Raw genomic sequence first — 24,528 nt, 5'->3', positions numbered from 1 at the left:
CATTTGTTGCTCTGGAACAGATTGGCCCGTGGTTGTCGGCTCCCCCACCGGGGAGTCATCAAACATGTCAAGGGCCGCCTCCTCTCTGCCCCTTAACGCATTGGCTGACATCGCGATTGAATAAAATGCAGAAATGCTTGCTCACCCCCACCAGACGACTGAAGAACCAAATGGTGTCGTTCGTCTGTGCAGCTCAACTCCTTCACCGGACTCTCCACATACACCCCGCACTGACACCTCAGCGAGCACCGGACCAAAGTCGGGACGTCCGTCACTCTGTGCTCGTTTTTCGGCTATGCAGGGTTGAATTACGCGGTCCAGGGGCTGGCACAGCTACTCCTCACCAGAGTATTTTCGTCTTACGGAGCACCGAAAGAAACAGCTTCCTGCCGCGTCACCCACAAGGAAGGAGGGGTCAACCTGAAGACCGTAGAAGCCAGGAACGGTCGTATGGACACAACTCGCACTCGTCCCACACGGATCAGCGTACCCCCGTGCCACCAGGTACCACCGGTCCAGAAAACGAAAGTTGACCCAGGCTGAGGTGAATAAATATGTATTTAAATTCGAAAATCGCCACCAGCATAACGTTTCGGCCTTCTCAGAGGCCTTGATCACATGACGTTAAGGGAGGGACACAAACTTTTAAAGTGCAAGTGCAGCGAATAGTGAAATACGATTGGTGGTTTCGAAATACAGAGTAATAGACATAGTAAACAGTGTATATGTCAATACATGAGCCGTATTTACAATAGAAACAACACACCGACATTATATCAAGGGAATAATCGATTTCATAATGAAAAATCATTAAAAAAACCCTTAAGAAAATTGGCGGAACCAAACATGGTGATCATAAGACAAAAACAGTACTGTGCAATGTCACAAACTCTGTAATAGAGTTTCACCGTGTTTCCGCTATTAAATAAATGTCATGGTGATACCTATTTAAAAACGATAGGGATATAGTCGCACTCACAATGATGAGGGTCAAAATTCATTTATTTACAGCGTGGGCAGTCCTGACGAGTTTCGGTCTTCATGACCTTTTTCGAAGGTAAGTCCCGGCATATTACCTACTGGCGGTCGCCAGTAGGTATATATAGTTAGGATTTTTTCTCTATGGGATTTTTGAAAATTCTATGTCTAATAACTTTGGCGTTTGTGGACGGAATTGGCTGAAATTTTCAGGAAAATGGAACATTTTGTTTCTGAGCAGCCACTGAAAATTTGGGGGGGGTTTGTCAAGGGGGGGCTGAGAAAAAAGGGGGGTCCCAAAACGTGTTTTTAACATTGAGTTTTCCATAGGGCGGTTGGCCTCACTTTTAGCCCGAACGGCTGAATGGATTTGCACGAAACTTGGCAAAATTGTAGGGACTGGTAGCCCGATGTGCCTTTGCTAGGTCTCAATATATGTGCTGCAGTGGATTTTGAGAAATTAACGTTCAAAAAAAGATATATATCTGTAACAGCGGACCGGGCAGCGCTCCAGTTCGCGTACTTTTCGCGTTACGGAGCTTTGTGAAGCGAAGCTGATTGGTTCTCCGGCGTCTGTAAACATTCCAAACAGTCCGTAGCGGCCGCCATCTTGTCTCTCGGTAGGATCGAGAGACAAGAGGAGGCCAAAGCGAAGGGGCAAATGACCATAAGAGGGCATAGTAGATCCTCCCTGACCCCCTAGGTTTGATGTGGAGGTTTTAAAAGGGCCCCGCGGGGCAAAAAAAAAAAAAATAATAATAATCGAACGGCTGAATGGATTTGCACGAAACTTGGCAAAATATTAGGGACTGGTAGCCCGATGTGCCTTTGCTAGGTCTCAATATATGTGCTCCAGTGGATTTTGAGAAATTAACGTTCAAAAAAAGATATATATCTGTAACAGCGCTCCGCTTCGCGTACTTTTCGCGTTACGGAGCTTTGCAGTGATGTTGCTCAGTGATGTCATTTGAGATGTCATCAGTGATGTCATCAGTGATGTCACTGACCATGTCATGAATGATGTAATATGTGACATCATCAGCAGTGGATTGCGGGTGCGCGATATATAGTTAGTGCAACTAACTATATATGGAATTTCAATGGTTTTGTGTGAGTAAAATAAGGTTTTTTAAATGCTAATTTCTAGCTATATATGGTCTATAACCTATGGTTTTTTCAGTGAATTTTCAAGGTTTTTTAAATGCTAATTCCTAACTATATATGGTCTCTAACCTATGGTTTTTTCAGTGAATTTCAATGGTTTTTTAATAGCAAATATCATAAGCTGTCGAATGTCAAGTACATGGTAAGTAAAAACATTTTCGTGTTTTTGCACACTGATCTGCTTTGAATGCTGCCCCCCCTCCCCCTCATTTCTATTAGGAGTACTCTCTCTTTGCGGATAGTGAAGGGTAGTTAACGCAGGCCTTTGCCCCCGTTGTAATCCGTCGTGCCTGCTTCTCTCTCCATTTGATTGATTGTTATCCAAGCATTTACTGTTTTAGAATTGGTTCTCTTTGGTTCATTCTCTATTTACAAACAAGCACAGAGTCGCAATACTCTGTTTAGTCTTTGCAGATAGTGAACAATCGTGTAAAAAAACAAAAGGAATCGAGCAAAATCAGTAGGCCACTAATGGGATCTCTTTTTGACCTCGCTAAAATAGAAACATTAGGAACAACCCCTCATGAGAAATACGAAACTAGTGAGATGAACTGAGCTCCACACCATGATGGCTGCAAGACAGCTCGGCTCCGCCACCCACCCCGCCCAAAATAACGATAAACTCTATGCAAATATTACAAATATATACAACACACCAGCAAAGTAACAGGGTAAAACATTTTATTAAATAACTATTTACATAACTATTTTATACTTTTTGTTGCCCGATCCGGCTAGCTCAATCGATCGAGCATGAAACTCATGCACTCTGATAGTTCAAAGTTTTGAGGAGTGCTTGTAACACTGTCTGAAGCCTATTTGCACTTGCTACAGCTTCACTATTCTCAATGTAACTGGGGGCTGTTTGAGGACGTGACTGCATTTGAAAACAATGTGATGCGGTGCCACCCTGAACCGCTTGACGAAGGCCCCCGAGGAACGGTGTGATGGCGCGGACTCGGAGGGGGCGCTTGGCTCCGGCCCCCTCCCCAAGTCGTGTTGCCCTGGTGTGGCCTGAGATCGCCCCCGACATAGGTGGCCGGCTCCCGGGGTCAAGCGGAACTTTTTGCCTTTTGGTGACTCTTCCATTCTTGACCTTGTCCCACAATCCGTTTCACCTAAAGACACGCTGTAGTGGGGCGCCCCTTTACCGTTTCAGTTGCCATTTCGCCCGCTTTTGCTACACTGTGCCTCTTCCGCTATTCAGCTGTTTACCGCCCGCTCTTTCGACTACAGCGTCTCGCTCACCATGTACTTGAGTTGCTCCCGCTCTTGCGGTGCAGCAATAGGCGGCTGCCACAGGACTCTCAAAATGGCGGCCGGCTCTTCAGATTTGGGCGTGGTCCACTAAAATGGCCCTGCGACACCTTGGAACTCGGACGCTTGTCTGCTAGAGCTTGGTCCCCATACTCGAAAGCGTCCCCTCAGCCTTGAAGATTCTACAAAAGTCTTGGGGGCCCCCGACTCCCGCAGGCTTCTGGTGGGGAGCGGCTGCCATGATTGCTCGTGGAATGGCCACGACGGAGCTACGAGATGGTGGTGCTCTCATGCTGACGCCAGCTTCAGTCTGAAACATCCAGAAACACTGTAGACTACCAATTCGATCAGTTCCGGTAGCGCCCCAACGTGACCCGGTAGAGAAGAACTTGCCCTCCCCTCTTTGACTGATGGTTCTTGTTGCCTGTCCCTTCTGCTGTCATTTAACAGAACTATTTAGCCTGCTGAAAGGGGTTGTGTTCCAACCGCTGGTTGGTGGAGACATTTTGACTATATTCTGGACCTGCGTTGTCGCGTAATGCGTCATATGACGCGCCGCGTTAGCGCATCCGGAAGTGCTCCGGTGCGCGAAGCGCAGCTTCCCGGAAGCGATCCGGGGCGCGGCGCGCAGCGCGTAACGTAAGCATAACAGGTCATGTGACTTGTTAATAAAACTTTTCACTGGTTCATTTTACTTTTCTTATTCTAATGATGAAAGGCTTGGTCATATGACCTAAAAATTATGCTTTTTATTACTTTCGAACATTATTTTTTCTTAAACATATGTTATAATGTTCCAGGCTAATGTACTTTCCCGGAAAATTTACAACTGTCCTGCAAGTAAAATATATTCCTTTTTCGAGAAAAAGGGCGTTTCTTCGTCCCATGACGGAGCCGTTGAGCAAAAGAGGCTCGGCCTGCTGTCTTAGTCGCCGATACGCCTGAATAACAGATTCTTATCGATCACTTTATGTTGCAGGAGTAGAAAACACAACAGCCCTTGACCATTTATGTTTACTGCGTTCCTGCGTATTATACCTTTTACCCTTCATGTAATTGGACTGCTTTATTTCACTTGCCTTTTACTGATTCTAAAACAGTGACTATTATTAAAAACTTTACCAATGTAAATACTACTACCATGTTTTCTTTTAAAAACCTTTATTCTGAAAATGTCAGTATACAAATACGGGCCTATAACCACGTGGGCCGGCCACGGAGCAAACTGTAATCGTATATGATGAGTAGACATTTACACTGTAGAGGAACGTAACGGGCGGGCCATTAGGTTGCAAGAACTAAGGTGTCTAACAGTTGCGGAATCGGTGGACGTACATTTTATAATTAAAATAGGACAGGGCCAGTTACAATAAAATTATCTAGATATACATTTGCGGGCAAGTACCATGGGTGACGTTAATTCGAACTTTCAATAGTACAGTAATCAATAACACATCAGAACTTAATATCAATAGGGATGTCGAAATATTCAATCAATTCTCGTCCCCGCCCGCCATGTGCTTCAAAACTGCATACGTATCTCGTGATATCAAGGTTCTGCAACCAGTACACAACAAGGAGTTACGAGTCCCATTTATTCCGGCGCCATTTTGGGCGAGGACGGGCAGGTCCAGGATATAGTCAAAATGTCTCCACCAACCATCGACTATGATGATGTTCATATGCTGTATTTATTAGAGTAACACTCATCTGTCCACATGAAATTAATTTGCCACAATCTAAACATGTCATTTTAATCTTTCCAAAGTTCTTCTAAATATTTGGGACCGTTTCCCTTGCCTCTGATGCTGTCAGTGCCACTTCTTTGGTGAATGTACTGGCAGGTCGGGGGTTCTCCTCCAAATCTCTCTTTAGTGCAGCACTATAATTAATCGGTGCCACCTCTCCATATGACGATGCATGGTATAGTTACCATAACTATATTTTTTTTCGGTTCCTCTGGAGAGTACATCGTGGCAGATGAGGCAGGTAACGTACCGGGCATTTACCTTTTTTGCATGTAGAGGAAAGGAAAAAAAATTCGAGCGTCCGAGTTCTAAGGTGTCCCAGGGCCATTTTAGTGGACCAGGCCCAAATCCAAAGAACAGGCCGCCATTTTGAGAGTCCTGTTGCAGCCGCCTCTCGCTGTAGCATCAAGAGCGGCCGAAACTCAGCTGAATGGCAACTTAAACGGTAAAGGGGCGCCCCACTACAGCAGACGAGCCTCCACCTGGGGAGGCCCGTTCACGCCGCCTCCCCCCCCCTTCGGGCACCCCACGCCGTTATTCGGAGCAGCATTGTAGGATGGCCACACCAGTGCGGCAACTTGCTAGACACCACCTCGGTGCCAACCGAATCTCAGCGTCTTGTGGTGTCTTCCATTCCGAAAATATTGTTGTGCTGCCTTCGGCCTATTCGCCGCAAGTGCGCACGCAACTCAGCTGCATAGCGAGTGAAACACCAAGGGGCGCCCCACTGCAGCCGAGGAACCTTCATCTTGGGGGCGACGCACAGCATCACATTGCTTTCCAATGCAGTCAGATCCTCAAACAACCCCCACTGACTGACGCGAACTCACAGGCCAACGGAGCGCCCCACGCCGACTTTCGGCGCAGCATTGTAGGATGGCCACACCAGTGCGGCAACTTGCTGGACCCCACCTCGGTGCCATCCGGATCTTGGCGCGTTGCGCTGCCTTTGGCCCTATTCGCACATCGGTCCGCTACTGACGCCGCCTCACAGGCCAACGGGGCACCCCACGCCGACTTTCGGCGCAGCATTGTAGGATGGCCACACCAGTGCGGCAACTTGCTGGACCCCACCTCGGTGCCATCCGGATCTTGGCGCGTTGTGCTGCCTTCGGCCTATTCGCACATCGGTCCGCTACTGACGCGAACTCACAGGCCAACGGGGCGCCCCACGCCGACTTTCGGCGCAGCATTGTAGGATGGCCACACCAGTGCGGCAACTTGCTGGACACCACCTCGGTGCCATCCAGATCTTGGCGCGTTCTGCTGCCTTCGGCCTATTCGCACATCGGTCCGCTACTGACGCCGCCTCACAGGCCAACGGGGCACCCCACGCCGACTTTCGGCGCAGCATTGTAGGATGGCCACACCAGTGCGGCAACTTGGTGGACACCACCTCGGTGCCATGCGGATCTTGGCGCGTTGTGCTGCCTTCGGCCTATTCGCACATCGGTCCGCTACTGACGCCGCCTCACGTGCCAATGGATTTTCTACGCTTTTTATACCCTATGCCGCATAACAGGTCATGTGACTTGTTTATAAAACTTTTCATTGGTTCATTTTACTTTTGGTTTCCTAATGATGGAAGGCTTGATCATATGACCTAAAAATAACACTTTTCATTGGATGAAAACTTTTTTTTTTCCCAAACGATGAAAGCCCCACCTTGTTTCTGGATGTTTCAGACTGAAGCTGGCGTCAGCATGAAAGCACCACCATCTCGTGGCTCCGTCGTGGTCATTCCGCGAGCAATCATGGCAGCCGCTCCCCACCGGAAGCCTGCAGGAGTCGGGGGCCCCCAAGACTTTTGTAGAATCCTCAAGGCTGAGGGGACGCTTTCGAGAATGGGGTCCAAGACCTAGCAGACAAGCGTCCGATTTCCAAGGTGTCCCAGGGCCATTTCAGTGGACCAGGCCCAAAAAGGAAAGAGCCTGCCGCCATTTTGAGAGTCCTGTGGCAGCCGCCTATCGCTGCACCGCAAGAGTGGGCGCAACTCAGCTGAATGGCGGATTTTGGCACAGTGTACCAAAAGCGGGCGGAATGGCAACTGAAACGGTAAAGGGGCGCCCCACTACAGCAGACGAGCCTCCACCTGGGGAGGCCCGTTCACGCCGCCTCACCCCCCCCCCCGGGGCGCCCCACGCCGTTATTCGGAGCAGCATTGTAGGATACCAAAACCAGTGCGGCAACTTACTTGACATCACCTGGGTGCCATCCACATCTCAGCGCGTTCTGCTGCCTTGGGACTATTCGAACAACAGACCGCTACTGACGAGCCACCCCCCCGGGACGCCCCACGCCGTTATTCGGAGCAGCATTGTAGGATACCCAAAACCAGTGCGGCACCCAGGCAACATCACCTAGGTGCCATCCAGAACTCAGCACGTTGTGCTGCCTTGGAACTATTCGCACAAAACACAGCTACTGACCATTGTTGCTTCTTTTTTCCTAAAAATGTTTAAATGTTTTTACTGTTTTTGTTGCGTTGTATATATTTATAAGTTATTAAAGTTTTATAATCCTACTACTTTGTTGGAGTGCTATATATTTTTAATGTGACACATAATTGTAAAAACTTTGATGTACAAAGAGGCATCCCTGGAATCTTCCGCTTCAGGCTCGGTCCCCTCCCCAATCACAATACAGGATGGTTTTCAGATAGTAGGAACGCGTGTGGTGTGACGGATCTCATCGGGTGGGGGCCTTGATCTACTGTAACTCCTTTGAAGAGGGGTGATTCTTTACAGCTGGGGCCATAAACTACATCTGCAGGGCTACCTGATAGCCTGGGACCGGCCTGGACAATCGGACACAGAGGAAGAGGAGTGTCAGAGGGTGCGGTAGTGAATAGGGCGAAAGGGAGGTGTCGGGCGGGCACAGGGTGTGATTCTCAGGGAAGAGCAGCACAGATGGGGGAGGTTTATTGCCCATGCATAAGACAGAGAGCGGGGGTGACCAGTGCCTGGGGGAGATGCTTGCGAGGGTGGGGAGCCATGCTAAGGATCGACAGCGTGCAGAGAGTGGGTCTGGTCAAGGCATCTAAAATGGCTGCCGTGCACGACAAAAGTGTGGCATTTGAAAAAAGGCAAGATGGCGCAGACAATGTTTATCAACACTTCCTGATTTCCTTCGAATCGAACGTTAACAGACGTTATCTCTCCCACACTACCGGTCCCCCTGGGCTTAAACGCTGAGATGGTAGGGACTGCATCCCGTGGACATAGGCCGAGACGTCACTCAGCAGAAAAAAAAGAAAAAAAAAAGTCTATAAACATACAATAAGTTAAAATTCAATCATTCTTGTTTCCTTGTAGTACGCTCCCCAGTCCGCTTCCCGTTACGCGAACCGGGCGCACCCCACCAAAAAAAAACGCCCCGCGGAGCCCTTTTAAAGCCTCCACATCAAACCTAGGGGGTCAGGGAGGATCTACTATGCCCCCTTATGGTCATTTGCCCCTTCGCTTTGGCCTCCTCTTGTCTCTCGATCCTACCGAGAGACAAGATGGCGGCCGCTCCGTACTGTTTGGAATGTTTACAGACACCGGAGAGCCAATCAGCTTCGCTTCGCAAAGCTCCGTAACGCGAAAAGTATGCGAAATGGAGCGCTACCCGGGACGCTGTCACAGATATATATCTTTTTTTGAACGTTAATTTCTCAAAATCCACTGCAGCACATATATTGAGACCCAGCAAAGGCACATCGGGCTACCGGTCCCTACAATTTTGCCAAGTTTCATGCAAATCCATTCAGCCGTTCGATTATTATTATTTTTTTTTTTTTTGCCCCGCGGGGCCCTTTTAAAACCTCCACATCAAACCTAGGGGGTCAGGGAGGATCTACTATGCCCCCTTATGGTCATTTGCCCCTTCGCTTTGGCCTCCTCTTGTCTCTCGATCCTACCGAGAGACAAGATGGTGGCCGCTACGGACTGTTTGGAATGTTTACAGACGCCGGAGAACCAATCAGCTTCGCTTCGCAAAGCTCCGTAACGCGAAAAGTACGCGAAGCGGAGCGCTGCCCGGAGCGCTGTTACAGATATATATCTTTTTTTGAACCTTAATTTCTCAAAATCCACTGGAGCACATATATTGAGACCTAGCAAAGGCACATCGGGCTACCAGTCCCTACAATTTTGCCAAGTTTCGTGCAAATCCATTCAGCCGTTCGGGCTAAAAGTGAGGCCAACCGCCCTATGGAAATTAACATGGGAAAAACGCGTTTTGAGACCCCCCTTTTTTCTCGGCCCCCCCTTGACGAACCCCCCCCCAAATTTTCAGGGGCTGCTCAGAAACAAAATGTTCCATTTTCCAGAAAATTTCAGCCAATTCCGTCCACAAACGCCAAAGTTATTAGACATAGAATTTTCAAAAATCCCATAGAGAAAAAATCCTAACTATATATACCTACTGGCGACCGCCAGTAGGTAATATATATATATATATATATATATATATATATATATATATATATATATGTATGTATATATATATTCGCTCCAAATCACCTCTCTTTATAAGAAATGAACCAGGACACCCAGAGATTGCTTGCAGTTATTTTATTTTTGCAAGTGAAAAAGTCACGACGCGTTTCACCATTACAGCTTGTTCACGCTCGTCTGACCAAACACAAGCGGCCATTTTTAAATTCACAAAACACACCCTTAGTGATAAATCATGTGACAGTCAGTGTGAACACGGAGGACATATTGTAATGGATAAATACTGCATCAACAATGGGCATTCTATATTTTGATAATCTTTCAAAATATACGTCACCTACACCCCCTCTTGCAGCACTTTGTAGCATTCATATTACCGTTATTGTGTCATGTATTCATATTTCATAATTGCATAGTGATATATTTTATCGAAATGGATTTAATATCCCCAAATTTCTACGAGTTTTTATATACAACTTAGTCCAGTAACGGTTGATGGCAAATTTCAACACAGACCAAATTCATTCTGGAAACAGCATTCAATACGAAATATCGCGGTCTTGTGCATCGTAATTATACAAGTTGCGTTGTGCTAGGCCCTCATGGTCCTAGATGTAAATTGTGCCACATCATTGGTTGACACCTAACTAATGCCCCAGTGGGCCCAATCAATTGCCAGTGCGTTAATACATATCTACGATGATACTGTCACGCCCCGGTGGGCATTAAAATACAGATGGCATAGTTATGTGACATTATATATCATAAGGCACCAGATGAACAATAGGCACGTTCCAACACCACAATATATATTCAAGCAGTTCCTAGTTTGATCCTGTGTTTTTGTCATTGTTCCAAACTCAAACGAGTTTAAGCCATCAAGGTAATTTCATGCGTGCTGCCACATAGTCCTCCTGTGTTATCTAAATATATATATATATATATATATATATATATATATATATATATATATATATATACTTATACGTGTGTGTGTATATATGTATACATATATATGTATTTTATATACACACACATCTATTAAAAAGATATGGATGTGGTGTTAAGAATAGTACACATATAATGACCTGTATATAATTAGTCTATTTAATACTGTGGTTTTTGATATTTTGTCGACAATTTTGGGCAGGACAATGGGGCATATTACCAAGCAATAGCGATAATTATCGCTATTGCTTGGTTAGAGACAAAAATTTACCGCTGAGCTGCGGCGATTTTTACCGCAGATAAACCTTGGTAATACCAAGGTTTATCGCAAATGCGATAAAAAACGGCCGCAATGCATGAATATCGCTGAAAAGTCAGCGATATTCATGCATTACCGAGCTGATGCTCTTAGCCATGTTATCCACTTCCCATTGGATAACATGGCTAAGAACTGCTCAGGGCAGGTGTTAGCTTTTGGAGATATTCGCGCTTAGCGCGAATATCTCCAAAAGTTGGTAATAGGAGATAGCGATGTTAGCGACGGTTTCCAGTCGCTAACATCTTGGCACACCCACTTTGCATGTCATTAGTGATAAATATCACTGACATGCAAAGTGGGGCCCAAGATGGTCGCTATCTCCTACGAGCTGTCGCTAACTGGTGTTAGCGACAGCTAGGTAATAGGGAGATAATTTTATCTCCGCTTTCTTGGCTTTTAAAGCCAGAAAAGCGGAGATAACCCCCCTTGATAATATGCCCCAATGTTTTTCTCCTCGATATTCTGACACACAGCAGTATAGAGACATTTCATGACAAGTAAGGACCCTTTTCACTTTGACAACACAAATTGCACGCCGTATTATGAGTTATGTCACCGTGATACCACTATTTGTCCGAGGAAGCGTCATTCAGCACTTGTACAGTAATCTTTCTAGGCTTCCGTACACATCTTGAATATGGGTCTGCCCTTTTCAATTTACATGTGCTGAAGACAAGAAGAGAACAGTGAAATTGCACGGTGTCAATTTCATTGAATATTTAAATAACTAATGAGACAAGATTGTGGGTCTCTTCGGCACTAGAGTCCCATCTGCACGTTTCTTAGAAAATTACGATATGCATTGTTAATGGCACTCTCTCAAAATGGCAATGTTAAAATGTTATTTTTATTGTCATGGCTATGACGGCTATTTCATCGCTTACAAATTGTTGCATTCATATCCTATAACGGGGACTGCAATGAAACCCTGAATAATTTATGAACTGCGCCATGGCGTGAAGCACTTGATTCTCTCTAAGAGTGTTTGTTCCGAGGAGATTGAAGAGAATACTTTAAAAGACATCATGTTCACAGCATGCAATTGTAAATAATGACTTTCATGTATAAACACGTTGGGGAAGAGTCCCATTTCTGCAATGTGCGAAATAACGGTTAGAAAAGTGCTGATATGTGCCACAATTTATGTCTCGTAATCCATTTTGAATCTTTAATGAACTTTATCATGGTTCACCATGTAAGGCAGCTGGATAGAAATGCACATTCTAGTCACGTGACGAGGCAGCTGGATACAAATTTAAATTCTAGTCACGTGACGTGCTGACCTCTTCGAACATGTGGAAAATATACTGTGGCCTACTAAGGACAAAGGGCTTCTGTTGCACCTTTTCACCAGGTGACACCATTTGGATGGTCCTTGAAGCACCTTTACTGTAAATGTACTCTGCATTTCTCTCACTTGTAAACCTATTCAATGGATCTGTGCTCATGCTTGAAATGATCGCACAGGGACACGCCCAAATAGCATTTTACAGATCACTTGCAACACTGTGAGTTGCAGATGTTATAATGAGCATGTTGGAAAAGTGTGGTAATCCTGGGTGGTAGGAATGTTGTGTAGTTTCCAGTACTTACGTTAACAAAAATGTGAGGAAAGTGCATAATTTTATCCAAAGTGTGATGTTTGGCAGGCATTCTATGAAAAAAAAGTTGGATTCACGCAAGTTAGGTCACCCTATATTCCCTGTCTAGTTTTACAGAAGTCGAAATATTTTTTTTAGACGAATTCCCTGGGTGGCAGCTGGTCCCTGACCCAAATACTTTGCTTCCCATGTCACAAAAATGGATCAATTTTTACAGAGAAAATTTGGTTTCTCCATGTTGGTGTTTGGGGCTGTTTTTGTCATGGGTGATAGAGCCACCTATACAATCTGAACAGGTGTGGTAATGGTGAATAGTCGCAATTGTGTGGTTCCCCATAAACTCAGAAACTTTCCCACACACAAATATGAGGAAGTTGTGCAATTTTAAACGACCTTTGAGATTTTGAGGGCATTCTGGGTAAGCAAACTCAGTAGGATCTACACAAGTCACACCACTTTGGACTGCCCCGGTTGTCTAGGTTTCAGAAATGTCTGTATTTAGTACATGTGACCGAACCTCGACCAAAATACCAGCATCTCTAACATTGCAAAGATGGGTAATTTTTTGTGGCAAACTTTTGATGTCTCTACATTGTGTTTTGGGGACTTTCCTGTCATGAATGACATGCCAGCCCGCACAAGTGGAGTTTCTCTTTTGTAAGGTGCGGGAACATACCATTGTAGGATATTTGTTATTGTCAATGGAATTTCTCTCCATTTTTGGCGTTCAAATGTAAGTTAATATGAAAGAAAAGACATATTAAGCCAAAGGCTCTCCGAATCATATTACAGTATGTGTCACCCCAAATTCAGAGTTGGACAAATAACCACTATTTCTAAACTCAGTATCTTTGTTGCATTTAAAAATGCATGGGGTTCCTACATGTCTGTTTTCCATCCATTATATTTTACTATCTGAATTGAAGCATATTCTATACACAGTGAAAAATCATTATAAACTGAAGCTCAGTTTTTGGCTTTGGATATTGTGTTTTTGTATAACCAGTAAGCACGATATACCCCTGAGATTAGAAGGGCATGTATCAGTATATTACTTTTGCAACTGAGCCATCAGGGAAAAAATATTGCAAACAAAAATGTAGTCTGTAGTACCTCGTCACATGGCAGCCCTTCCATAGCATCCCTATCGCAAGAATTTCGTTCAAACCATAGTATCAGGCTGTTAGATTTGGGGGTGTCTAGTTGGCACAGGTAAGTACTTGTGACAAATCAGGACTCTTGCCTCTAGTCAGGGTAAGGGGGTACACTCTTAAAATAACCCCATCTCACCCCCTTGGTAGTTTGGCACGAGCAGACAGGCTTATCTCAGAGGCAGTGTGTAAAGCATTTGTGAACACATAAGTAATCAAGTGACAACACTACAGATGGACACCACACAAGTTTTATACCAAAAATAAGTATTCTTCATAAAGACTTATCACAAGAACACAAACCACAAAAATCCACAATACTACTTAAAATGGTAGAATTAGCTTAGTTCTCTTTAGATCTTAAAATGCGACACTTTGAGTCAATGTACCATAAGATGCGAAACACAGGGCAACAAAAGTGTTGGAGAAAAGGTGATGCGGTAGTCCCTTACACGCAAGGACGGTGATGCGTTTAAGATCTGGTGCAAAGAAACAAAGATGATGCTTTCTCCTTGATGCGAAACGCTTCCCGGAGATGTGACGATGGGAGATGCTTTCCACGATGCGAGCCATGACAGGTCCTGCGACACGATTCCCAGTGATGCGGCGGCGTCTGCTGCAATGTTGATTCTCTTTCCTGGCGATGCAAGTTGCTTCCACAATGATGCGAGCTGCGACCCTCTACCCGGTGATGCAGCGGCGGCTGCGGCGTTGTAAATCCTCTTCTCCGATGATGAGCCGCGACAGGCCCTGCGAAGCGCTTCTCAGAGATGTGGCGGCATCTGATGCAACGTCAATCCTCTTCTCCTGCGACACTCTTCCAGGTGATGTGGCGGGGTCTTCTGCGACGTCGATCCTTTTCTCCTGCGATGCGAGGCTCTTCGTGTTGTGAAGCAGCAGCGGCAATTCGGCGACACGCTTCTGGTTCTTGAGTCGCGCTTCCAGCTCCTTGCGACATGCAAGTTGTCAAAAAAGTCCAGCACACTTGCTGGCACTTCAGGAAGACTCTTGGGGAGCTGGTGGGTGAAGTCTGTTGTCCCTGAGACTTCAGCAGGAGGCAAGCTCTGTTCCAAGCCCTTGGAGATCCTTACAAGTTGATGAAAAGTACACAAAGTTCCTCTCTCCTTTCTTTGGCAGTCAGGCAACCACTGCAGGCCAATCCCCCAAGCAGCACTTCAGCTTAGGGATATTCTCTCCTCGGTCTCTCTGGTTCCACTCCTCAGCAAAGATTTCTTCCTATTTGTCCAAAAGTGATCTAATTTCTTGGGATCAGGGTCCCAATACTTATACTCCAAAATCCTTTGTCCTCTGAGGGCACAGGGTGGGGCCTTTGCCTAGTCTAAACCAGTTCTGGAACACTCTGTTTACATTACTCCTTCTTTCCTTTCACAGTGCAGGGCAGAAACATCAGACACCCCACAGGAGGTGAAGCCAGCATTGTGGAGGAAAGGCACAGCCCTAGAGCACTCTGTTGACATGACTCCTTCTCTCCTTTCACAGTGCAGGGCAGAGACATCAGACACACCAACGGAGGTGGAGCCAGCATTGTGGAGGGAAGGCACAACCCTGGAACACTTTGTTGACATGACTCCTCTCCTTTCACAGTGCAGGGCAGAGACATCAGATGCACCACAGGGGGTGGAGCCGGCATTGTGGAAGGCAGGCACAGCTCTATTCAGGTCTCAGGTGCAACTCCTCCCACCCATCTACATGCATATCTCTCTATTCACCACTGGGCTGACTCATCCTGTCTCCTGGAATCCCCCAGCCCTGTCACTCAAACTCCAGACAAGGAATACACAACCTAGCAGAGGCAGGTTTGGATAATTAGACAAGAAAATACCTACTTTCTAAAAGTGGTATTTTGAAACACAGAATGTTAAAATCAACTTCACTAAAAGATGTATTTCATCATGTTGAGTTCAGGCATACTAAACTCAAATTTCTACCATGTTCTCTGAGTCAGGTAGGATTATAAGATGTAATAATCTAACTGCCCATTCTGGCCTATGGAGAACAGTGGGGGGGGGGGGGCAGTAGCCCCAGGTGCTTGACACCCTTTGTCCATTCTCCCTCCTGTCAGGTCAGGTATGACATCCTGACACTGACCTACCAGCCCCAGGCATGTACCCGGTGGTGGGACAAGAGACTGGGGTGGGCTTTCCCACACCCAGTCCTCCTCCTTGGTGCTCTTTACCCTCCCACCTGGAGCGGTACCCCCTTCCAGAATTGTCAGGGTGACTGTAGCAAGTGTCCTGCACAATTTGCCCACCTGTTCAGGGGTTCTATCCTGCAACTGGGCTACCAGGTCAGGGGGGACACCCTGAGCCTGGCCCTCCAACCTAGGGTCTAAACCCTCCAGTTGAATCGGGGTCAGAGGCGAGGACTCCCTCCCTCTGCATCCCCTTCCAGAGTGCTGTACCATCCCACCTGCAGTGGTACCCCTAGAAGCTACATCGGCCAGGAAACTGATCACAGTTGTCCCTTCCTACAGGTCAGACAACACCTGAACCTGGCTTCCCAACCCAGGGACCAAACCCTGTGGTTGAACACTTGCCCGTGCACCAGGACTTTCTTGGGAGCACGCATGCCCCACCTGAGGGCAACACATAACTCATGTGTTGTGTGATAGTCTGCCTGGCACAGATCTCGGACCCCTGTCCATCTGACAGTGCACGAAGATCCCCCATGACAGAAGTGGTGTCACCATGGTCATTCACTGGTAACACAGACCTTCTGGCTGAACCCTGACCCACTGGTTCTTCCACTGGGGACTTTTTCCCCCTGTCACCCTTCAGTCTGGACTCCTCTACCCTCCACTTAGGAGTGGCACTGACAGACACCAGAACGAATGGAGGCCTGCTTAAAGACACTCCCAGTTCACCAGACACGAGTGGATGCCCCTCAACGGGCAGCCCATCAGGGCAGCCTAGGCTCCCCACCTGGTGTTTCCTTAAAGAACCATCCAGGCTCTGAGACGGGGTTTCGGGCACCTTGGGACACGCAGCCCCACACTCACTCCTTCTCCACTGAGACAGGACGTGAGCCCCTACACCCCTCCTACTACAATGGGACCTGGCTGGGCTACTCTGCACCAATTCCACCACTCTGGGTTGGAAGATACCTGAGCCATTCCCCACAGGGTCAGTCCCCAATGCCTCTCCAGGCCCTCTGGATTCCACTAAAAGGTCTGCCTCCAACATGAGCTCCCTGGGGTCAGAGAACTCACTCTCCATCAGGTATTGGCATAGCTCTGTAAAACAGGGACTTACAATATGCTCTCCCACAATTTGATCACACAACAGGGGTTAACCAAACTATCCTTCACCTCACCATCCAGTGCCTCACACACGTACTCCACACTACTCTCCAGAGATTGGCAAGACAGTATCTGACTGTCTCTGTCACTCAACCTACACTTTTCTGGGCGGTCTTCACACTCACATACCAGGACTTCAACCTTGGGGGAACCCCTCTCCCTGCACCTCTCATCTAGAGTCAGTAGAGTGTTCCTCCCACCACTAGGACCATGAACCCGTGAGTCAGTTTCCCCATTCTCCTCAGGGATACTGGGCACTACTGGAGCTACCTCATGTCCTTGAACCTCCTGGTGTATGTTTACCCCTTCCAAGTCAAGTGCCACATCTCTAGGTGTATGTACTGCTCGTTCAGCACTAGATAACTTAATTGTGCTGCCACCATCTGAGCTGGATTCCATCCCCCAAGTCAGCAAAGGTCACTCTCTGAGCTACACAGTTTTCTTTTTTTCTGGGCTGAGACACTCATGGCGTCAAGCCTCTCGAGCTCCAAATCAAGCTCCCTCATTATCAACTCATGCTCAAACTGCATCCTCTTTTCCTATAGGGCCAATTTCCTAGTTTGCAACTCAATTTCTGACTGCCCACTTAACTTGAGCTTGACCAGCTCCAATTCATGCATCCTGTTTGCTTTCATGTCAGCCAGCTCCTCTGGGGACAGGCCTCTGGTCATGACACTGCTACCTGCTGGGGAGGTTACTCTCCTCCCCTCCCAATCATAATCAACAGATGCTGTGGATTCTGCTTTACTCATGGTGATTAAACTTGGCAGTTCTTTGCAAAAATAGAAAATCCCAGGAAAAACAATCTACCAAAAAGTATGTGGTCGCGTTTTGGTCTGCTCTCACTAGTATTGTTCACCAATCACTGTATATGAGTCACAAATGCAAGTCCAGAATCCTCACCGCTGACCACCAATGTTAGATTTGGGGGTTTCTAGTTGGCAAAGGTAAGTACAAATAGGTACCCTTGCCTCTAGTCAGGGTACGGGGGTACACTCCTAAAATAACCCCTGCTCACCCCCTTGGTAGTTTGGCACGAGCAGACAGGCTTACCTCAGAGGCAGTGTGTAAAGCATTTGTGAACACATACAGTAATCAAGTGACAACACTACAGATGGACACCAAACAAGTTTTATATAAAAATAAGTGTTCTTTATATAGACTTATTACAAGACCACAAACGACAAAAATGCATAATACTATACTTAAAATGGTAGAATTAGCTTAGTTCTCTTTAGATCTTAAAATGCGACACTTTGAGTCAATTTACCTTATGACTGGACATGCAGGGCAATGAAAGTGTTGCAGGAAAGGTTATGTGGTAGTCTCTTACACGCAAGGGCGGTGATGCTTTGAAGATCTGGTGCAAAGAAATAAAGGTGATGCTTTCTCCTTGATGCAACACGCTTTCCGGTGATGTGGCAGCTCTGCTGCGACATCAATCCTCTCTCCTGACGATGCGAGTTGCTTCCACAACGATGCGAGCCGCTTCAGGCCCTGCGACACTCTTCAAAGTGATGCGGCGGCGTCTGCCGCGATGTCGATACTCTTCTCCGGCGATGAGGCGTGACAGGCCCTGCGACGCGCTTTTTGGAGATGCGGTGGCGTCTGATGCGACGTCGATCCTCTTCTCCTGCGACACGCTTCCCGGTGATGTGGCGGCGTTTGCTGCGACGTCCACCCTTTTCTCCGGCGATACGAGGCGCTTCGTGTTGTGAAGTGGCAGCGGCAGTTCGGCGACACGCATCTGGTTCTTGAGTCGCGCTTCCAGCTCCTTGCGACATGCAAGTCCTCAAAAGGTCCAGCACACTTGCAAGCACTTCAGGAAGACTCTTGGGGAGCTGGTGGGTGAAGTCTATTGTCCTTGAGACTTCCGCAGGAGGCAAGCTCTGTTCCAAGCCCTTGGAGATCCTTAAGTTGATGAAAAGTACACAAAGTTCCTCTATCCTTTCTTTGGCAGTCAGGCAACCACTGCAGGCCAACCCCCCAAGCAGCACTTCAGCTTAGGGATAGTCTCTCCTCAGTCTCTCTGGTTCCACTCCTCAGCAAAGATTTCTTCTTATTTGTCCAAAAGTGATCTAATTTCTTGGGATCAGGGTCCCAATACTTATACTCCAAAATAACTTTGTCCTCTGAGGGCAGAGGGTGGGGCCTTTGCCTAGTTTAAACCAGTTTTGGAGCACTCTGTTTACATGACTCCTTCTTTCCTTTCACAGTGCAGGGCAGAAACATCATACACCTCACAGGAGGTGGAGCCAGCATTGTGGAGGAAAGGCCCAGCCCTGGAGCACTCTGTTGACATGACTCCCTCTCTCCTTTCACAGTGCAGGGCAGAGACATCAGACGCACCACAGAAGGTGGATCCAGCATTGTGGAGGGAAGGCACAGCCCTGGAGCACTTTGTTGACATGACTCCTTCTCTCCTTTTACAGTGCAGGGCAGAGACATCAGACACACCACAGGGGGTGGAGCCGGCATTGTGGAAGGCAGGCACAGCCCTATACAGGTCTCAAGGTGCAACTCCTCCCACCCATCTACATGCAGATCTCTCTATTCACCATTGGGCTGACTAATCCTGTCTCCTGGATCCCCCAGCCTGTCACTCAAACTCCAGACAAGGAATACACAACCTAGCAGAGGCAGGTTTGGATAATTAGACAAGAAAATTCCTACTTTCTAAAAGTGGTATTTTCAAAAACAGAATGTTAAAATCAACTTCACTAGAAGATGTATTTTCTCATACTGAGTTCAGGCGTACTCAACTTGAATTGCTGCCATGTTCTCTGAGTCAGTTAGGATTATAAGATGTAATAATCTTCTGCCCATTCTGGCCTATGGAGAACAGGTAGCCTTGCAATAGTAAAAAATGAAAATGGCTGTAATTCACCATTAGGACATGCCACACACACCAGGCCATGTCCTACCGTATACTTACAATGCCCCCTGCCCTTGAGCCTAACATAGAGGTGTCTGATATGAGGAAAATGGAAGGTTTAGGGACTGGCAAGTGGGTGCACTTGCCCAGTCAGCATGGCAGTACCAGACTGCACACAGGCTCTGCAATGGCAGACTGGAGACACTTTTTACAGGCTGCTTCTGTGGGAGGCACAACCAGTGCTGCGAGCCCACTAGCAGCATTTGGTTTACAAGTTCTGGGTACACTCAGTGCACTGTACTAGGGTCTGACCAGTAAACCACATCAGCCAATCATGAAATCACTAAGTCATACAGCAATTTACAATAGGGAGAGCAAATGCACTTTAGCACTGATCAGCAGTGGTAAAGTGCCCAGAGTCATAAAATCAACAAAAACAGGCCAGACAAAATACAGGAGGAAGGCAAAAAGTTCAGGGATGACCCTGCAAAAAGGGCCAAGTCCAACACTGGCTCTATGGATATTAGTCTATGAAGGTGCACTTAGGTGTGTCTGATAACATGTGCGATTTGCTTACCCTTCAGTAGTTCACAATGATTTCTACGCCAAACAACACTTAAGATTAAAATTCTTACAACCAAATATATACACAAAAGAAAACCCAATAGAGGTTCAAAGTCAAACAAGGAAAAAATATTGTCTTGTCTGTGACGGAATCCTCGAGACTGGAGCGTCAAAATACGCAAACAGTCATGAGATGCATACTAACAGCAATACTGAACTAGGTCAAGCCCTATAACATCTCTAGGGCACCATAAACAATGTGGCAGTGGAGTATTAATTTATGCAGCAGGACTGACAACATTATGTAGCAGCATAAAAACAGGTAAAAGATGGGTAACATTAACACTTTTTGTTCATTGCAATTTTATAAATAATATTTGCTAATATTAGCAAATGGATATCAGACATATATTTTTCACACTGTATCACACTGCAAAATCATGTGGATGGGTTAAAAAAATTACTGATAGCTTGTAATCCTATACTTTGTAGCTTTTGGCTAAGTGGGGGGCACTTCATTTGAGATTAATTTGTAGCATGTAGTAACGGTTTTGTCCTCTTGAGTCCTATCTTTTTAGTTAAACTTTTGAGGTTCCTGTAAGGGGCAATACGTAATTGAGCATTGTTAACCAAACAGCTGGCAACCACGGAGTGGACCGTGCATAGGACTTTCCCCTGTGGCAGCGGCCGGAGATTGCCACGCGGTGCCTCTTCCTGACTGAACCACCACAAACACACGGGTAAGTCAAAGAGCTTTTGTATTTTTTCTCTTTGCCTTGCCCCGGTGTAGTTTTCGGCTGTGGTCGGTCGAGGCCCTGTAGGTGTTATGCTGCCCAAAGCCACAGTTCCATGCTGACTGGTGTCTTACCACGACAAACAACCCTTTTAATTTGACACACGTGAGCAGGCACTGAGCCAGGATTTATAGTTAGATTTTGACGTTTGAGGTTGTTGTTTTTGGTTTTCCTGTGCACGGTTTTTATATTGTGTATTTTTCTTCATATTGCCTGTCTAACAAGATTGGGATCGCTTGTCTCATTGGTCTATCGGTGGGTCATGTCATGCGAGTAAATATGGCAGGAAAAAGTCAGCTCTCTCATGCATCTTGAGACATGCCAGTGTATCTTCTCTGATAACTGATGCGAAACAGTCATGCACCTCTTCTAATTAGTATAGATAGGCAAGGAGAATAGCACCTTGCGTCTTCCAGTTCTTGCGTGTTCTGAAAGGGTCAGAACTCCTACAAGTATTCGTCAGCCCACGTCTAGTGGCTGTCAAGGGAGTTTATAGTGCTAAGAAAGTATTAGAAATCTCCTGCCTCTGCAAGTGGTTGTCAGTCCACGTCTGGTGCCTGGCAAGGGTCTTTATTTAGTGCTAAACAGCATTAGAAAAATACAGCGTCTAAAGAGTTAAAATAAGTTAACAGCTGCTAGATAAAAGTAAATAGCTTTATAATATCCTCACATTTAGCAAAAAGTATTTCTAACTGCTCAGCAAAATAAAGTGGCAGTGCATCACTTTCAAAAATAGTTTCCCTTGTGGTTTCCTGCTTTCTCTGTGTGAAAGAAAAATAAATGCTCTTTTTCTGTTAACACATCTTACATCCTACAAATTCATTCTCTCTTTCTGTTTTCTGGCAACCAAAAGTGGACAGGTTTGCCTTTGATTAATTATGAAACAATAGTCGACTTTTCACGAAAATGATTGCATGGTTGCTAAAATTATTGCATGGTTGCTAACTCGTGGTTTTTCTGTCTCCACATCTTTCACTGACTCTGCTGCGGTTTCTTTAACCCCTTTAGTGCTGCCGTTGGCCAACAGTCGTCGCGAGCACTACCTTGCCAGTGCTGCGCGTCCGTTGGCCGATGCGGCCACACCCGTTACTTTGAACGTTCAGCACTGGCGCAAAACGTTCGAAGCAACAAACGGGTTAATAAAAAAGGTAATAACAATGGTAACGGTTATACAGGAGCGCACAGCGTGTATAAGAATGTACATATGAAATTGATCAATAAACGACTTGGTGCTCAAGGCGGAGTAGAGCAGGTTACCACTACTCAAAAAATAAGCCAAGGCTAGAAGCAATTCAAGATTCCACCAAGCACTCAAATTGTAAGATTTCAATAAATCTGAATCAAAAAGTGTCTCTGAATGATCAGGTAGTGTAATTTTCTTTTCTTTATTCCAAATTTTCAGCGTAGCTTTTGAGGCACAGCCAACACGTGTTTCGTCTTGTCAGTCACAGACAAACAGACTTCTTCAGGGCTGTAAACAAGTACATTAACCAATATTCAAATATCATCACTGAATAAACAATATCATAATTCCACCACATTTCACCGAGTAATGTGAAGAGTGAAGCGAAAAGAGCCCTATACCAAGAAAAGAGCTGGAATCACCTCAGATGTATCAAAGGACCAAAGGATAATGCCAAAGTAAATAGTTCTAAAATAAATATAAATCAGCTAGTAACACATACCATCAACAAAGGTTCAAAATTATTCAATTCTCCTCATTAAATTCAATAAGCTAACCGCTGTAAAGTATTCTAGAATACACAGGAGAAGCAAAACAAAGCCCCGGTCACAGATATGCACTTCCAAAATAACAAGGACAAGTATAAAAGTATTAATCAGTGACTTACCATATAGGTGTATGATAAGTCATGTAGCACGAATAGTAATCTTAAGTAACAAGGTCCATAATATCCAAGTGATGTAAAAGTAATAAGGCAGTAGATTCCGTAAATTCAAAATAGTAATAACAAACTCCACTCTGTAATCAGATAAATATCATGTAACAGCCAAATACATGTCAGGGTTTAAAGTCTCACTAGCCTTCTGAAAGCGTAATCTTACCCGAGTCCGAACACTCAAAGTCATCCAATTCGCAAGTAATCCGTAAGTAATTCCAATATCTGGAATAATAAATAATAGGACCCTTAGTATCATTTTCCAACGCTACATTGCCATTTAAATCAATGCTAACACCTACAACAAGAGCAAACTCACCGCATATCTGCTCAGAGTGTTCGTATAAAGCTCCGCGTGCTACACGGGCGCCATCTTGCAATGGCAATTTATAGTTTAGCCCCGTGGACGCCATCTTAGAACGGCTAAAAATTACTTCTTAATACAGAGCGCAGAGTATTGTACAGTAATATGCTCAATAAAAGCATACATCAAGGTCACTAAATGTATATATATGATTCTTTATATCGTGAATAACGCACTGAGCGAACATTGTCCCTCAAATCACATTCAATTGAGGAAACTAGAGTAAACACCGGGCGCGCCCTGTTTGCGTAGCAACATGTCGCGTAAAACACCACGGCAGAGGAGAGTAACCAGTAAACATCCGCCATCTTAGAATGGTAAGCAGTAACATTCGAGTTAAAGCTAAGTAACTTAATCAGGAGCGCACCTTCTTTTGTATAGCCAGATGGACCAAATATAATGCTTCCCATATAAACAACAAGAAATGTACCATATTTAAATCGACATAACAACGATAACAAATTCTTGAGTAGTAATAACGAATTATCAATAACATCCTAGGATAACATGAAACCAAGTATAAATCGCTCAGTCCATAATACGTAATAGCAGAGGATCCAAAACCCTATACCATAATAAGTATATTTATATATAAATACGCGACTAGAATACATCCGTACGCCGCAAAGACAAGTAATAGAGGCGTAATATACATCTTATCAATCTAGCTAAACATCACAGTATGAAGATGTCCTCAATAATCCAAAAGTGCACCTCTCCCCCGGGGGATGTCAAATAATATAGAGAAAAAGTAAGCAGAAAATCAGAGAGAGGGGGGGGGGGGAAAGAGGGGGAAAAGAAGAAAAGAAGAAAAATAGGAAGGCAAGAAAATTATAATGTGCACATGAAATCGATTTAAAGTAACAACAGTCAGTAACTAAAGATAAACAATATGAACACTGTCACATAACGACGTACTCACATTGATAATATCATTCATAATTACAATTTCATTCATTGGAGTCATTTTAGACTAACAGCAATCAGTTGCTCTGGAAATACAGTATGGAAGCTGCCACATAATGATGTAATCATATAGATAATAATTCATTGATAACAGTTTCAATCATTTCCTAGATAGTATTCCATCTCATGATCAATGTTCAATC

The sequence above is a fragment of the Lissotriton helveticus genome, chromosome 9 (genome assembly GCF_964261635.1).
Source record: "Lissotriton helveticus chromosome 9, aLisHel1.1, whole genome shotgun sequence".
Lineage (NCBI taxonomy): Eukaryota > Metazoa > Chordata > Amphibia > Caudata > Salamandridae > Lissotriton > Lissotriton helveticus.
The sequence above is the reverse complement of the archived record's forward strand: the minus strand, read 5'-3'. Positions refer to the sequence as shown.